Here is a 14,239-nt window from a genome sequence, read left to right as displayed (position 1 = left end):
AAAAGTATTATAACCTTTTTTTTATTTAATATTTTCGTTTACCTTTTTTTATTTTATTTATTGATTTTAGTTTTTAATTTTTAATTTAAAAAAAAGGGAAAATATTTTCTTTCTTTCTTTCTTTCTTCTTTCTTTCTTTCTTTCTTTCTTTCTTTCTTTCTTTCTTTCTTTCTTTCTTCTTTCTTCTTTCTTTCCTTTCTTTCCTTTCTTTTCTTTCTTTCTTTCTTTCTTTCTTTCTTTCTTTTCTTTCTTCTTTCTTTCTTTCTCAATCCGCAGGGTTTCCAGGGACAAGAGGAGGTCTCACTCCACGGGGTTTCCGGGGATCGGAGGAGGTCTCACTCCGCCTGCAAAATCACCACACTTGTTTCCTCATAAGCATCATTGAATATTGATTTTATGAAGTATAATAACCCTTGTTTTTTATTAAAAAAAATCTTTTTAATTTCTCTTATTTTTCGTGTATTTTTAATTTTTATTTATTTATTTCTTTATTTTAGATTTTAATTTTTTTTTTAAAGTGGAAAATATTTTCTTTCCTTTCTTTCTCTCTCACTCCGCTGGGTTTTTTTTCGTTTACCTTTTTTTATTTTATTTATTTATTTTAGTTTTAATTTTTAATTTAAGAAAAGGGAAAATATTTTCTTTCTTTCTTTCTTTTTCTTTCTTTCTTTCTTTCACTCCGCGGGGTTTCCAGGGATTGGAGGTCTCACTCCGCGGGGTTTCCAGGGACCAGAGGAGGTCTCACTCCGCCTGCAAAATCACCACACTTATTTCCCCATAAGCATCATTGAATATTGATTTAAAAAAAAGTATAATAACCCTTTTTTTATTAAAAAAAATCTTTTTAAATTCTCTTATTTTTCGTTTATTTTTTTTTTAATTTATTTTTAATTTATTTTAGTTTTAAATTTTTAATTTAAAAAAAGGGGAAAATATTTCTTTCTTTCTTTCTTTCTTTCTTTCTTTCTTTCTTTCTTTCTTTCTTCTTTCTTTCTTTCTTTCTTTCTTTCTTTCTTTCTTTCTGTGTTTCAGGCTCATATCTTCCTTCCTTCCTTCCTTCCTTCCTTCCTTCCCGTACGTTGTGCGTCGATTTTTTGGACGGTTTATCGTGAACGGTAAAATATCACCTATTCCTACCGAGCGACAGCCTGACGTGTCCCGGTCCGCGGGGCTTCGGCGGTCGCTCGGCCGGTGGTTCCTCCGGCCTTCCGACCCGCCTCTGCGCTGCAGTTCCCCCGGGAGCCGCAGTTCCCCGGCGAGCTGCAGTTCCCCCTGCGAGCTGCAGTTCCCCCGGGAGCTGCGTCTCCTTCTCTGCGTGTGATTCACGCGCCCCTTCCCCCTTTAACATGCATGGTGGCCTCAACTACGTCCGCCTTACAATAATACAATGGGCGCATTGCGTCATTGGGCGCGCAGTACATTTAACAAAGGAAGACATTTATATGTGCCCAATGGTCGCAAAAATACGGTATATATAAATATAGTCAAAAACAAAAGCAATCAAAGCAAACAAAAGAAAACAAAACAAACAAAAGAAAACAAAACAAGCGCCCAGCATTTAGTTGCTACTATGTATGTATGTAATAATAGAAGTAATTATAATGTATAGTATTATATTATCAATACTTTACTATAATATATTATGTTAGACCCTGGCCTAGGGGAGCCAAGGGTACAACAAAGAACAGGGGAGACGCAGTACTCAAAATACTATAAATTTATTAAATAAGCAAAGGTAAATAATCAAACGAACAAATGAGTGAGCAAACAAACAGATGAGGTGTGGAAGTCAGTAATCAGTAGTGTAGTCTGTGTATGCATGAGTGGAATGTATGTGGGTGCATGTTGGATGTATTAACAGAAATGATGAAAAAGGTGCATAGTGGAAGAGGGTAGAGGAGAACTGAATACAACAGAACTCTCTCAGGGACTGGGGAGACAGGCTTTTATACTGGGTGTCGGCCACCCGGGCCCAGGTGCCGACACTTGGCTGATTAATGCTGGCCATGATTGCTCTGCTCCCCAGTCCACTGAAAAACAAGGAAAAAAGGATTAGGACTGAAAAGCAAAGAGAATCTAAATAACCAATATATAATATATAAAATGCTACACCAGACCAATCAAATAACACTACCACCATATACTATGACACAATACAATAATATAATCCCATATAATATCATACCAGGGAACCGTCACACCCCCCCCCATAAAGACGGGGTCCCAACGGGATCACCGGAAACCTATTTACAAAAAAAAAAAAAAAAAAAAAAAAATCCTATCTGGTGTACTGAACCTCTACTCCAAAGGCTGCCAACCACCTGTCACAGACCTCCACCCCAGCAACCGGATCCAATGAAGCATTTTTAAGGGGTGAAAGACAGAAGCAAATGGAGGACCACTGGAGATGAATAAGACTAGGACTTCAGTCATGAGGAGCCCGTGATAACGCATCGGCCACCACGTTCTCCGTCCCTTTAACATGACGAATGTCCAAGGCATAGGACTGCAGGAATAGTGACCATCGAATCAACCTCTGGTTCGGACACTGTAGAGAGTTGAGAAAAGTCAATGGGTTATGATCTGTATAAATGACAACAGGGGTACTACCGCCAACATAAACGTCAAAGTGTTGTAAAGCTAAAATCAAAGCCAATGCTTCTTTCTCAATGACCGAGTAGTTTAGCTGGTAAGAGTTGAATTTCTTGGAATAAAAGCTAACAGGCTTATCTATTCCTAGATTGTCCTCCTGCATAAGCACGGCCCCCGCCCCCACATGACTGGCATCCGTGTAGATCGTAAACGGCCTGTCCAAACGTGGAGCCGACAAAACAGGAGCGGTACACAAAAGTGATTTAGCCTGCTCAAATGCTTCCTGGCAAACTGGTGTCCAGTCAAACTGTACCTTAGACCTAAGTAGGTTAGTGAGAGGTGCCACAACCGTTGCAAAATTCCTACAAAAACTACGATAATAACCTATCAGACCAAGGAAACGCATAAGCTCTTTCTTTGTGGTTGGAACCGGATACCGCTCAACAGCTTGAACCTTAGCCTCAACTGGACAGACTTGGCCCTGCCCAACCACCCGACCCAGGTACGTCAGTCGCCCTCGCAAACTCACACTTTGCAAGATTGACTGTGAGCCTTGCCTCCTTCAGGCGTCTGAACAGCTCCCGAATGCGCGCCAAATGAACTTCCCAGGTATCTGAATAGATTACCACGTCATCGAGGTACACTGCACACCCTGGCATGTCCCAAATCACTTGATTCATCAGGCGCTGAAATGTAGCAGGCGCATTGCGCAGTCCGAATGGCATGACCTTGTAAGAATAAAGACCATTGGGTGTTATAAACGCAGCTATCTCCCGCGCTCGTGCTGACAGAGGCACCTGCCAGTACCCCTTCAGTAGATCAAATTTACTCACAAACTTAGCGGAGCCCACTTGATCAATGCAGTCTTCCATTCTAGGAAGTGGGAAAGAGTCAGGCTTAGTGACATTATTCACCTTACGAAAATCTGAACAAAAACGAAATGTACCATCCGACTTAGGAACCAATATACAAGGTGAAGACCAACTAGATGCACAAGGCTCCGCAATACCGTTTGATAACATGTAATCAACCTCGGCTTCCAAATATTGACGCTTACCAGCATTTACCCTGTAAAACCTCTGTTTTATTGGTTTCGCGTCACCAATGTCAATGTCGTGTTCAATTAAATGAGTACAACTCGGTGTATCACCAAATACGCACGGAAACTCACGGATTAACCCCGCAAGCTCCTTTGCCGGACGAGCCCCCATTTGTTAGACCCTGGCCTAGGGGAGCCAAGGGTACAACAAAAAACAGGGGAGACGCAGTACTCAAAATACTATAAATTTATTAAATAAGCAAAGGTAAATAATCAAACGAACAAATGAGTGAGCAAACAAACAGATGAGGTGTGGAAGTCAGTAATCAGTAGTGTAGTCTGTGTATGCATGAGTGGAATGTATGTGGGTGCATGTTGGATGTATTAACAGAAATGATGAAAAAGGTGCATAGTGGAAGAGGGTAGAGGAGAACTGAATACAACAGAACTCTCTCAGGGACTGGGGAGACAGGCTTTTATACTGGGTGTCGGCCACCCGGGCCCAGGTGCCGACACTTGGCTGATTAATGCTGGCCATGATTGCTCTGCTCCCCAGTCCACTGAAAAACAAGGAAAAAAGGATTAGGACTGAAAAGCAAAGAGAATCTAAATAACCAATATATAATATATAAAATGCTACACCAGACCAATCAAATAACACTACCACCATATACTATGACACAATACAATAATATAATCCCATATAATATCATACCAGGGAACCGTCACAATTAATACTACAATACAATATATTTACCTCCAATTATATACATAAAAATAACTATAAATCAATATATATTCATAGAGATAGATATATAAATACTGTACGTATAATACAACTCAATAAATCTATATACATACCTACATATAACATATATATATCCACGATATAAATCTATATATCTACATCATAATGTTTCTCTTCTGTTAGATTCATGTAGCTACAGTGAATTATTAAAAAACTATTTAGGCTGATACAAATAATCAATAATCAATAATCAGTAATTATATTATCAGTGAAATCGAAACCAAAACTGCCACAGTCAAAAGATTGAGTGTAATAGTAATGATCATTTAAAACATTTATGTAATACTAATTATTTTATTTTATTTTAGTTTTGGGAATATGTGTGGTTTCAGACCCAGGAATGCAGTTTAAGTTGAAATATCACAAAACATTTCAATTTTATCTTGACTGCTGTTCAAGTAATTCAAATCTTAAAATGCACCTAATATTTCCTCCATTTGTCAACAGTAGGTCATATTTGTTATTTCTTCAAAGCTTCTCAAAGGTCCAGTAGGAGCAGGATTGACCTGAAGAAGTATTTGTTTTTAATCAGTGGAGGTTTTATCATGTGTTGTATCTGCTCTGTTTTTCCACCAGGGGGCGCCAGAGGACCTGACATGTTGCATGAGTTTGATTCAGATTCAGCAAAAAAAGCTTATTTACCAGATTGAGAGGCAGAAACTGGAATATCATAGAATTGTCACATTGGTTTAATTCACCGTACAAATAGTTACAGATTACTTTTGTAATCCTGTATTTGACCCGGTATTTCTACATTTTGACCGTATAGAAACGTAATTCTTGCCATTGTAAGAATGAGATGAACCTGCTGGATCTACTGCCCTTACTGTTTAACAACTGCTGCTTTCTATTATTTTACCAGTTTTTTCTAATTATTTTATTTCATTTTATTTGTTATTTACTGTTTAATTGTGTCTTGCTGCTTTTAATTTTGATGTAAAACACTGTGAATGACTTTGTGTTGAATTGTGCTACTGTATATAAATAAACTTGCCTTGCCAGAGGGGCAAATACTACGGAAGAGAATCAGGGCAGGAGAAAAATAAAAATAATATTTTAGAGGAGAAACATTTTTTTTCATTATGCACTTTGAGAAAAAAATCGAAATGTCGAGAAAAAAATCGAAATGTTGAGAAAAAAGTCGAAATTTTAAGAAAAAAGTCAAAATGTTGAGAAAAAAGGCGAAATTTCGACTTTATTCTCGAAATTGTATTTCAACATTAATCTCGACATTTCATCTTTTTTCTCGAAATGCACAATAAAAAAAAATCTTCCACTCTCAAATTTTTTTTCTTTTGCCTGGCCCCAATACTCTTCCATACGAATACAAACAGGGGTACAAAATATAAAAGAAAAGTAAGAACGGTATGAATAAGGAATAAGAGTGTTGGTGTTGAATTAAACGTGTTATTTGTCTTATAGCGTGAACGACTAAAAACCAAGTCGATGACTGTTACGTCAGAACTTCTGTACGGGCCTTTGAACATGTGAGTCAATTCAATTTTATTTTATTTCTATAGCGTCTATTACAACAGTAGTGTCTCCAGGATCTTACCAGAACATGAACATAAACCCCCGAGCAATTATTACATTAACACTTGCAGGTAAAAACTCCCCTAGTGGGAGAAAAACCTTAAAATAATTGTAAATAATTGTTGTAAATAATAATAATAATACATTAAATGTATTTAAGGCGCCTTTCAGGGCACGCAAGGTTCCCTTTACAACACCGATTAAAAAAGGACAACAATATAAATGCAATAAGTCAGAAATAAAATTAGATTAGATTAGATTCAACTTTATTGTCATTGCACGTGTCAGTTAGATCTAACCTTAGTGCTTATGCAGTGAAATAAACACAATGTACAGTATATACACACATATATACAAATATACATATATATATATATAAATATGTATGTACACCGTGCAGATTAATACATAACTATTGCTACAAGGTGCAGGTCAGATATGAATGAATAACATAAATATCACAAACAGATGAGATGATTATATGATTTAGACCAGGGTTTGTCAACCGGCCCATGGCCCTCTGGTGGCCCGCGGCCCTCTGGTGGCCCGCGGCCCTCTGGTGGCCCGTGGCCCTCTGGTGGCCCGTGGCCCTCTGGTGGCCCGTGGCCCTCTGGTGGCCCGTGGCCCTCTGGTGGCCCGTGGCGGTATTGCAGGTGGTCGGTGAAATTGTAAATGGAAAACAATAATAATTTAAAGAAAAAATATATATTTATTCTTTAGACTATTCATTTCTGTGAATAATTTACCCATCTAAATTATTTCAAATGAGAGTGAAATTTGTAATATTTTTTTTTTACGCACTACTTTTATTTTATTTCCACTTCCATTTCTACCGTCTATATTTCGTAATTATATATTTTTACTTTTTTTCACTTTTTACCCTCCTCTGCATGTGTGTGTTAAGTTTCTGCTGCTGAACAATGAGGGAGAAATAAAGGATAATCTAATCTAATCTATTATAAACCCTCTTGGCTTCCATATATTTCATTGACTGTTTTTTTTTTTTTTTTTATAGCAAAAGGTACAAATAAAAATATACACTGATGCAAATAAATAGCCTCTATAGGCCCATAAAACAAACATCCCCAAAAAGCAGTTGGTCCCCAAGTTGCTGGTTATGATGGTGGGACTGGGACTAAACCAGTGGGAAACCTCTGGTTTACACAGATTGATCTTCAGTAAATACATGGGTGATTGCAGCGTTCACACGAGTGTGTGAGTATTCAGGTCAAAGGTCAGAGAGGTGTGTGTGGGGGGGGGGTGTAGATGCAAGCTCAGCACTTTTTATGATGTATCACTCTTCTGTTCAATGTATTTATTTATTAACAGGAGTTTAGAACAGATTTATGATTATTACTGCGACGCCGTCGGTGGAACTTGAACGCGTCGCAGCAGCTCGTCTGGAATCGTCTGGAATCGTCTTCACCTCCACCTGAAAACAGGTTTTCATGCATCGCTGGAGGCATCGGGGGGGAAACAGGGGGGGGGCAGATCCAAACCCCCACTTACACTTGGATCCAACCAGGAACTTGGACTGAAACCGGTTGTTAATGTTGTGTTTTTGTTTTGTTTCCAGGTAACTAACTGGGTCCGCCCACTTGGCCGGGTTTCCCTCGTAAAATACTGTAGATCTTTGATCCCGATGGGAATCAATCGAGGGGGGGTGGGTTAACTAGTGATGAGATCATGTATGGGGGCGGGGGGCAGATCCAGAGAACTTGTTTTTGCAGCGAGCAGAGAAACATCAGTGTACGTCAGGGGTTCCCAAACTTTTTTGGCCAGGCCCCCCTTTTGTACGTAACAGAATTTTCGAGCCCCCCCCCCCCGACCCCAACACACACACACATCTTTTGCATTCAGATGCGACTGCAATTTATTTCATATATTGGACATATGTGAGAAATAACGGTCCATCTCTGTAAAAATAGATTTTCAACCTGGGCAGCTCGGTGGCGCAGTGGGTTAAGCGGCGGCTCATATACTGAGGCTACAGTCCTCCTCCTGAAGCGGTCGCGGGTTCGAATCCAGCCCGCGCACCTTTGCTGCGTGTCTTCCCCGTTCTCTCTCTCTACCCCTTTCCAGTCTGCAACTCAATAAAGGGCCACTAAAGCCCAAAAAAATCTTTAAAAAAAAAAAAAAAAATAGATTTTAAACCTGACCAGCTCCCAGAGATTGAAACAACAACAAACAGGAGCCAAAATCTGAACATTTGCTCTACAGAAATGACACCTTTAATCCCCACATGTTTCCAGTGATGTGAGTGCTTGCTTCATGTGCAACACATTTCTTTTTTTCCTTTTTACTGTACAATACAGTATGCATTACTTTCAACATATTTTTTTCCAAAAATAACCAGCTCCCTGGGGGAAAAACCAGCAGCAACAGCTAAACAAATGATCAAAATTTCAACAATTGCTCTGCAAAAATGTCAGTTTAAATCCCCACACCTTTTCAGTGAGTGGGGTGAGCTTGTTCATGTTACACATCCCCCCTATTTCTTAAATGTTATTTTATTTTTTTTAATTAATCTACCTTCCAACCTCGCCGCACCCCCCTGCAATAGCGCCGCGCCCCCCAGTTTGGGAACCACTGGTGTAGCCCAAGGCTGGCCCCGTGAACAGTGAGCAGGTGAACAAATTCACCGACCCGGACATCAGTGTTTATATCCGGGTCAGCCTGGGGTCACTTCCTCTCTGGGATCAACGCTGGGCAGACGGAGACCTTAACGACACTTTAATGGCTCTTTAAAATGTTTATATTCAGCTATCAGCCGTCAGTTTTTTTTTAGTTGAAACCTGTCCATGGATTTGGACAAAGAATCTCTTCAATCCTTGACGGAGAGCAACTTGGACTAAATTAAACCTCCAACTGCTGGATCAAACCTGGTCAAACTTGACTCTGGTTCCTTGATTCAATGGACTTTAAAAAAAGAACTCTAAGGAAGAGAAACTTCCAAAATCTCCGAACTTGAGAGTTGTGTATTTACTTTAATGTTGTTGTATTTATTGTGTGAAGCTTTGCAATACAAATTATTATTTTCAAACTTAAGTTGTGTCTGTGGTTTTCATACAAATTGGACTCCTCATTGAACCTTGTTACATCAGCGCCCTTTAATGTGACGCTGCTATGCAGATCTGGGGCCTCATTTATAAAACTTGCTTGCGCACAAAAAGGGCCTGAAAGATGCGCAAGCACCTTCTACGCAAAGGTTGGGATCTAAAAAGAAAAAACTAACCAAAAAATCTGCTTATCTTTACACCAACCCTGACCCTCCCGTAGGAACTTACTTAAGATCTGGGGAACTGGCGACGCAGGTGGTGAAATGAAGCCAGATTCATGTCATACTCTTAATAATGTCATCACATATTACAAAATATATCACACTTATAATATAATAGCGCTGATCGTGTCCCTCTGTGTGTGAAGCTCAGCGTCAGTCAGGACTCTGGTGCTGGTACTGGTACTGGTACTGGTACTGGTACTGGTACTGGTGCTGGTACTGGCTCAGCTGCTGGAGCTGCAGCCGCGGTGAGTGGGCTCGCCACCCGTCCCTTGGAATACGGAATTGTTACGTAATTGGGAATTAAACTTCATATAAAAACAGTTTATTCCGTATTTCACAATCGTCCCATGCACGTCTGTCACTAGTTAAACCTAATTATGCCTAAATTATGGTTCTGCGTTAAATCGACGCAGAGCCTACGCCGTAGGTTACGCGGCGACGCGCCCTGTACGGTGCGCGGGCCGCGTAACCTACGCCATAGGCTCTGCGTTGATTTAACGCGGAACCATAAATCAGTCTTGAGCAGCACTGAGGAGAGGAGGGGGAGCGGGACCGTCCCGTCTTCGCACAGAGTGTCTTGATGATTTGTAATTACAGACTAAGCCTACCGTTAGTTCTTAAACTGTAAAAAAAAAGGGGGGTGGAGAGAGACAAAAGCATGAGTTTGAAAAGTGGGGGGACATGTCCCCCCTGTCCCCAGTGGAAATTGTGCCCTTGCGCCTCACTGCGTTTTATTTTCACTCGCTTTATTTTATACTATTTATATACTATTTATACTTTTACTGTGACCACCAAATAATGTGGTTTTCCTGCCCTCCACCTCATCTACAACATCTCCATCTCAGTCTCCGTGAAATTTAGTGGCACGGTGGCTCGACATGTTCATTCATCCTGACGCCAAACAGGCTGCAGGTGGTGCTGCACATGCTCAGCAGGCTCATTCATATGCAAATACTACTTTGCATGTCCCTTTTAAGGTAAAAAGTGGGCGTATAGAGGGCGGGATATGAGGCGGATTTAGCTCCGCAACCTTCCAGCTGGACTGTGATTTATAAAGGGAACATTGCGTGCAAGTGTGCGGTTTTATTGATCCGGATTTCTTTTTGCGCCCGCCATTTTCGGCTTTTGGCTGTACGTGCACTTTTATTATGAATCCTACACACTCCATTTTAAATGAGGCCCCTGGTCTGGACCAGATCTGCAGGTCTGGACCGGACCTGCAGGTCCAGCGTTGGATAAGCAGTTATTTTATGATTTGAACCCATTATTAACATGATTGTACGCACCTCTCAGGCCAAGGGTACGGAAGAGTGTCAGGGCCAGGCAGGAGAGGAAGATCTTTTTTTTTCATTATGCACTTTGAGAAAAAAGTTGAAATTTTGAGAAAAAAGTTGAAATGTCGAGAAAAAAAGTCGAAATGTAGAGATTAGATAGAACCAGTATGGACACTAGTCCCTTACCTGAGGTCCAGTAGAACCAGTATGAACCAGTAAGTGACTCTTTGTCAGTCTGGCTACAGCACTGAACAAAAAACGTGGGTTACTTTTGTTAACCTCCATCAACGATGAATAATAAACTGTTCTAGCTTTGTTATAAACTATCAGATTATCTTTCCATCCACTCTAACATCCTGCAGCAGCAGATCTGATGTTACTAACAGGATATGAGCATCAGTTAAAGGTGTCACCTCAATCTGGAGGAAAGAGGAAACGAACAATCGTCTAAACCACAGAGGAGACTGTGCTGCGAAGTTCTTTCCTGCGGAAACGTTCTCGTGTTCCTCTCTCTGTTGGAGGAAAGTGAAAGTTTCTGCTGCTGCGGAAGTGAAGGTGTGGGAGCGACGCAGACATCGCCCTGCTGAGGTTAGTTTATTTTACTTTATTTTGTAGTAAAGTGTAGACGTCCCCGGAGTCTGAGCGACCCCGGGGTCGACGTCCTGCAGCGTCTGAGTCGTATTTAAACTCCAGGATTCACTCACGTCTCTGAGAGTCTGACAGTCTGACAGTCTGACAGTCTGACAGCTGCAGAGACGACAAGCTGCGCAGGCGCACAGGAAACAGAGGAGCTGCTCCTTCAAAATAAAGGCGGTTTATTATATATGTGTGTGTGTGTGTGTGTGTGTGTGTGTGTGTGTGTGTGTGTGTGTATATGTCATCATCAAAATAAAGCGGTTTCTTTTATTTATATATTTATATATATATATATATATATATATATATAAATATATATATATATATATATATATATATATATATATATATATATATATACACTTCTATCTAGAATAAGTTTCTAAGAAATTCTGAACGAAGTAATTCATGACGACAAATAGCTAGAAATGTTTCACATTTTACAAGGACAGAGAAAAATACTGTTTTCTTATTAAAATAGTATTAATTAATATGATAAAGAGGTTTTTTTTAAGACTGCATTTTAAAGCATTCGGTTCCAACGGTCATATTAAAAACTGTCACTGTGGGTTCTAATTTCCAGTCTGTTGTATTTAAAGGCACCCTCTGTAGTAATCTCACCCCCCCGTGTGTTGTCAGAGTGGTATTTCTACACAGGGTGTCTTTAGTATCTGAGGACACATGAAACTGCATATACTACAGTACAATAAAGACGTTATTTTGGATTATCATGAGGAATATTTGGCAGTTTCTTTAGTCCACTCACTAGTGGAGTCCCTCAAGGCTCTATCGTGGGCCCCAGGATATTCTAATAATAATAATAATAATAATAATAATAATAATAATAATAATAATAATAATAATAATAAATAACTTTATTTATCCATTAGGAACGTTATTTGTGTAAGAGCATCAGCATCAGTGTGTGTATCATTCTCACTGTAGCGGTTGTCTTTGGGAACAAAGTACTTAGTGGTTTTCTTCTGGGAATTAAATACTAATCCATTACACATTAACCATATTATATCTATATATATTTATTTATTTTTCTTCACTTACCTTGCTCTTATATTATGACCAGCAGCTGCGATGAAGCTCCTGGAATTCGTTGTTATGAAATATGAACAATGGCAAATAAAGAATCTTGAAACTTTCCTTCTAAAAACCAGATAATTATATTGTTTTTGAAGCTCAGTAATAATGTCCGTCTTAATCTAATAAGTTTAAACGTTTTATTGGCAGCAGGAGGAAACTAAATGAGAACCAAGTGACTGTGAACCAGCAACTTTTTGCTAGAAAACATTCTTGGATGGCAGCACGGTGACGGGAGTAATTTAGGTATTTACTATTTAGATGTTTTTATACATTATTTTACGATGTGTTTTATCTGATCACTTTTATCTCAGTTTTTTCTGTTGTAAAGCGTCATGACCTTTGTTGTGATTTGACGCTACAAATACATTTAATTTAATTTAATTATTAAAAATACGGCAGCAAGAGAATTGTTTGCATTGTTTCAAATGTTAGTTTATAAAAATAATACCATTAAAGATTATACTTTTTTTTTATTCAAATACAAGAAGTGTGTGTGTGTGTGTGTGTGTGTGTGTGTGTGTGTGCGTGCGTGCGTGCGTGCGTGCGTGCGTGCGTGCGTGCGTGCGTGCGTGCGTGCGTGCGTGCGTGTGTGTATGTGTAAATAATATAATGAAAGTAAATAAATTAATTAAGAATATTAATTTGAAAAATAAATAATAAATAGATAATTATCATATAGAGTGATATAATATAGGACGATATAATAAAAAGTAATATATGTAATACTATAATAGCCTATAATAATATAATAATATCCTAATATAGCTGTTCAGAATAAAAAATAATAATAAAAAAGAGAAAAGAAAAAAAAGGAAAATGTGGTTGTGATGATGGTTTGATAATGATAGCAATGAAAACAACAACAATAGTAATAATGATAATATTCACAATCATGATCATAATCAGAACCAACATGTATAAACTAATAATAATGACAGCAATTATTATTATTATCACAATCATAATCATGATTATAGTAATAATAATGATGTGATAATCATAACAATATGAATGAATGAATTAATTAATTAATTCATTTCGAACATGTATTTAAAAAAGTAAAAAATAAAAATAAACAGTAACATCTTCATATGCACATAGGAGTAGGAAGAAGTTTACACTTTTTCCTAGTTCCTACCCCTTTATAACTATGAATTTAGATTATTGCTATTGATTATTATTTCTACACAATATCCATATAAATATAGTCTATATAAATACTACGTAAACATGCCTATTATTACATGATTATCCATATAAGTATAGAAAATATAAATATTACATAAATATTATATAAATCTATATACAGGACTGTCTCAGGAAATTAGAATATTGTGATAAAGTTCTTTATTTTCTGTAATGCAATTAAAAAAAACAAAAATGTCATACATTCTGGATTCATTACAAATCAACTGAAATATTTTAAGCCTTTTATAATATTAATATTGCTGATCATGGCTTACAGTTTAAGATTACACAATAATACATACATACATAATAAATATATAACATATATTACATAATTGACTGATGATGACATGCCTATTACTACATAATTATCCATATAAGTATATAGAAAAGATAAATATTACATAAATATTATATACATCTATATAAATATACACTATATAAACTACATAAATATCCCTATAAATATATATATGCTACATACATAATACATATATAACATATATGACATAATTTAAAGATGATTAAAGATGAAACTTGACTGAAATAAGAAAGTAGTTTGACAGAAAAGAAGCGACTTCCTCCTCGGGGCTTTTACTGTGAAGGTCCGGGCCGGAAGCGGCGCATGCGCAGCAGCTGCGTCTGTGTTGCTGGAACATGGAGGTTCATGTGAGAGAAGAATGACCTGATCATGGCGTTATTTCTGCCCTGCGGGACAAACCAGCAGCTCTCGGAACCAGGTGAGGTCCGAACCGAGCCGGGCCGGGCCGGGCGCGGGGCGCGCCCCCGCG

This window comes from Cololabis saira, chromosome 3 (assembly GCF_033807715.1).
Source record: "Cololabis saira isolate AMF1-May2022 chromosome 3, fColSai1.1, whole genome shotgun sequence".
NCBI lineage: Eukaryota > Metazoa > Chordata > Actinopteri > Beloniformes > Belonidae > Cololabis > Cololabis saira.
This window is presented reverse-complemented; position numbering follows the sequence as displayed.